We start from the raw sequence: 5,152 nt of genomic DNA, 5'->3' as shown, positions 1-5,152 counted from the left end.
GCCTGTGCTTCTCTGCCTGTGCTTCTTCATCGGCTCAACCGGACTGCACTTCTCATCTCAGCATTGTGGTGAGGCCGATCCACCTTCCAGACACACATTCTCTCTCATTATAGTCTGTTGATACTATATTTAGTAAATTAGTTTGTTTCACCTCAGATTGTTGCTGCTGTTTTCAATTATTTCAGAGTCTCCTATTTTCCTTTTCTGGGGGCGCGGATCTGCGCCCTTCTAGTCACGGAACTGGACTGAACCAGCCCGTAAACCGTTGACAGCTGCCCTTGGAGACATTCATGGTCAAACTGAACCAGGTTCTGAGCAACCTGATCTAGCTGTGTCACTGTTCAGTGCAGCGGAGTTGGACTAGATAACCTTTAGAGGTCCCTTCCAACTTAAGTGATTCTCTGATTCTATGATTCTACTTAGAGCACCAAGAGTGCAAATGCCTCTTTCCCTGACCTTTTAACTATTATCCTGACTCTCAGTGGGTAATTTCTTTGCTTTTTCTAAAAGAGGAACGATCTGTAGCTGCTTCAGGACAACCTGTACCTATAGTCTAAAAAAAAGTAGCTTTTACATTTAAATTTCTGCTCTGAATGGAATTTGGAAGAATAAGAGATCAGAACATGTGCTTCCATTTTCTAGATAAGCATTCTGGCTCCTCCATACTTTCAGTTGAATTATTTGATAATTTTATGTTGCTTAAAATTGGGTTATTTTGTGAGTACTTGTATTTTTTAGTTAAGCAGTGCACAGTTTTAACAAAGGAACACTACATATTGCATCTATGCCAACAATCTTTCTAGTTATTAAAAAAATGCATCATTCAACTGAATACCCATTTGACTTAATATATTATTTGTGGTCAAAATATGGCAGATTTTATTTCATGCACTAGTATATCTTAGGAAGCAACCCAGTTCTATGAATAAATAAGTGAAAATAATATTTCAAAGGAGATATATTTCAAAATCTTGAAAATGATTTCCTGGGATGCCAAAGATTCTTGAAGGTCTCCAAAAGAATTTAGGGGACTTGCTTTGCAGTGAATAGGCAACAATGATTCAGATATCTAATACTACGTATTCCTAGTAGGATCCAGTAGGTTTCATTAGAAAATTAAAAAAAAAAGACATCAATACTGTAGGTTGTGCGTAAGTTGTTTTGTTATTAAATTTCATTACTTCTTTTATAGAACAAGTAATCTATACCTAGAGACAAACAACTTTTAACATACATTCCAGGCTCTTTACACTTCAAAGAACTTCTATTAAAAAAACATATATTTTTAATGGAAACACTATGTTTTGTGTAAGTCTGTTCATTATTAAAAAAAATTGAAACCTGAACTCCAAATACCTGAATGACATTGACAGCAGTGCTTTTTGCCAGCTGATTGAACATTTTCGTAGAATCATGGTATCACAGACCAACTTAAGTTGGAAGAAATCTTAAAGACCTTTTACTTCCAAACTTCTTGCTGCGGGCTTGGATATCTTCCAACAGATCAGGTGGAAGTCCCATCCAATCTGGCCTTGAACACCTCCAGAGATGGGACATGCACAACTTCTTTGGGCAACCTGTTTTAGTGCTTTTTCACTCTCATAGGAAATAATTTCTTCTGAATATGTAATCTAAATCTATCCTCCTTTAATTTGAATGATATCTGCTCTAGCCCTCTGATCATCTTCATGGCCCTCCTCTGGAATCAACATGTGTCGTTTGAGAGCCCCAGAGCTGAACACAGTACCACAGGGTGGGTACTGTGGGAGGAATACAAGGGGCAAATCACTTCCCCTCTGGTCCTGTTTCTTTTTGAAGCCCTGGTTGCAGTTGCCTTTCCCAGCTGCAAGCACACCTCATGCTGATCTTCTCATTCCATCCCCAAATCCTTTGTGCTGCTCTCAATCATTTCTCCACTCAGTCTGTATTTTCTTTTACTCGTTCTAAGAGAAGTGGGAGTTGTGGACATTTTTTAAGATGTCTCAAATTGCTCTCTTATTTAGGTATTGCTGATATTGACTTCTAGTTTATTCAAAAAACAATTTAGTCAAACGTGAACAACTGTTTTTTTTTTAGCACAATCTTTAAAAGGCTGCATGAAAATAGAAAGCACCACAATTAGAAATGAAAAAAAAAAAAAATCATGAAAGATGAATACACAGTAGAAGTGACTGACAATGTAAATACCAAGGTGCTATCACCGAACTGTCAGTGACTGAGAATTCTCAGACGTTAAATACAGTTTGCCTTAAATAACGACTGCAATTTTTTTTAATAAAGAAAGGGTCAGATCTGGAACATATGAAACATAGTGATAATATTTACAGAGTCTGGTCCTACAGGAGCAATTCAGTTTATAATCTGGATGCTTGCAGACTGAGATGAAAGATAAGAAAGGAGGTCACAACTTGTGCAGGAAACATGCAGACTGCAGTTGCATGGGTCCTATGCATGGGAGAAATCTGGATCTCCACATACCCTGGGTCCTAGCAGTGCCATACTTTCAGGAGAGTACTACTTTCCTGAGAACTAACACTCAATCAAAAGTGGTGTTTTGAAATGCTGTCAAATGAGAATAGCCCACTCTGATTTATGGTATGGCAGACAGAGCATACACCCAACAGTGGAAACACAGTCTTCATTCCTTGATCACTCTGGAATTTCATGAATCTCTGAAGGAATTTCAACTACTATCTGCCTTGAAAATACTGTAATCGTAAGGCTGATTAGAAACAGATATGAACCGTACCATATTTATTTAATATCTGTATAGCACAAGATCATAGAATGGGTTAAGTTGGAAGGGGCTTTGTCTATTTCCAAACTCCCTGCCATGGTCACTCACTAGATCAGGTTGCCCAGGGCCTCATCCAGTTTGGCCTTAAACTCCTCCAGAGATGGGGCATCCACAACTTCTCTGGACATGTTTCAGCACCTCACCACTTTCTGAGTAAGGAATGCTAGCATATGGTGAAAATCTGCAGTAGTGTGAATTGAGGACATGAGTAAGGAAGGACACAGAAGGATGTGGATTAGAGGGGTAGGTGGTGATGGGTTAATGGTTAGACAAGATTATCTTAGTGGTCCTTTCCAATCTTAATGATTTTATTATTCTATTCTATGATTCCATGAACAGCAGTGCATCCTGGGGCGCTGATTCGCTGATTCTTCAGGTCAGGGACCTGCTTGCATTTTGATATGAGTTCCTCATCACTAAACACTCATAGGTGAGGTCTGGAAAGTGAGCAAATATTTCAATATCCCACCACTGAAACTTGGATAAGGTTATTACGTATGACTGTTTCAGCCGCACAACTGTAATTTTACAGCCATTATACATGACAGTTGTTCCATCCTCAGAGTTTAATTTAGTTATTAGATACATAGCCATAAATTTCAGACATTCTTTTAAAATTGATTGCAAGCACATTAGGAAGATATAAATTAAGTGCTACTATTTTTAAGAGAAAAATTTAGCATTGAACTTTTATTGTAAAGTATTTTAAACCTCCTAATTTTAGCTTCATTTCTATGAAACAAATGGTTATAGAGTCATAGGTCACCTCAGATGAGTTTTTATATGGTGCCATTCAGAAAAATGATACATTATTTGACTTTCATTGAATAAAGGAAAAAAAGTCCTTGAAAGAAGTGAAACAATATATTTTTTTCTTTGGGGATTAATGAGCCATATAACTGGGAGATGTGTGTGTAGTATTTCATTTTTTAAAACATAGGTATTACAGAGAAGATTAAAGAGTTTAGACATTTAGAAGGAAGAAGCTGCATTATGTTCCAAATGCACTTCCAGTAGGAATGAATTTGGCTCAGTGTGTTTGGCCAATCTGAATAGAAAATGATTTTAATATATTTGTTTTTGGTTTGCCCCATTTCTGTTTTTAAGATTAGTTTATGTAGTGCATATAAATATATTGTGTTAAAGGACATATTCCTTGTTATATTTACTTGATATTTATCCTTGTTTTAACAGGGACAGTAGAGAGGGGTGGTTTGTGATGATAATAGTCTAATTCCCAAGCCATTAGTTTAACAGGATAGTCAGGCAGGGAGCTACTGCAGGCAGTTGATGAGACACTTGACCTGCTGGTATGACAGAAGAAGAATGAGGTGGAGTTGGAGAGATGGGAAGGGTGGCCAAGTGCATGCACCTTTGGGCTTAGCACAGTGGCTCTACTGGCAATGCCAATAAAAAGTTGATTGATACCTACCTATGATGAATCCGTAATGATTTAAGCATGTGTGATAAAACTTAGAGCCTGGAGTGCTTTGATTTTAGTATCAGCTGGTATGGATCAAAACTGATTTTAGAAAGCCACTTAGATCTTGTCATGTCAAAAAATATCCTATATTCATAAACATTATATATTATAATATATAATTTTATACATACAGTAATAACAAAATATATTTTGTTATTACTTCATTTTTTGCCTGCTGCCAAAAAGGTATATTTCCATTCCTGTTTTTGTACCCAAACTTTGTATGAATAGGGCATTCCCCAAATGAAAGCCGTTCTGAAGGGAGGCTTTTTATCTAACACACGATTCTCAGAATAGGTCATTTCCTCTTCTGGTCATCCCTGTGTTGATACCATAGTGTTCACATGCCCTAACTGGCAGTCTTTTCCTGAAGTGAGAGGATAAGAGGACTATGACACAAAGGTGCTATCTTCTCCACAGTGAGGCAATATATATATATATATGTATGTGTTTGTTGCCTCTTTAACTGCTGTTAAAGAGCAGGCTGGGTTAACATGAAGTCAGTGGAGTCAGCTTAGTTATGCAGTGTCTTCAAAAATATCCTGAAGAGACAAAATACTTCAAGGCAGGGTCACTAATACTGAAAATCTCCAGACCTACTGTTCCTGTCATGTTTAATTTAACTGATGGCATAAACACTAAGCAGGGTTACACAATTATTTATTATATTTCTTTATGAACCACTATTTTTTTAAATTTTTTTATTCTTTTCAGACTTCTATAAAGTTTCAGTTGCTTTATGGCCTAAAGTGAAATGCATCATTAAAGCCCTGGAAAGCACCTTATGTTTAATTATTTAGATATGTAGGGAGATTAAAATTCTTAATACAGAAGTTCTTTTCAAATAATACAGTTTCAATTTGCATCTACTT

The sequence above is a fragment of the Meleagris gallopavo genome, chromosome Z (assembly GCF_000146605.3).
Source record: "Meleagris gallopavo isolate NT-WF06-2002-E0010 breed Aviagen turkey brand Nicholas breeding stock chromosome Z, Turkey_5.1, whole genome shotgun sequence".
In the NCBI taxonomy this organism is placed as follows: Eukaryota; Metazoa; Chordata; class Aves; order Galliformes; family Phasianidae; genus Meleagris; species Meleagris gallopavo.
This window is presented reverse-complemented; position numbering follows the sequence as displayed.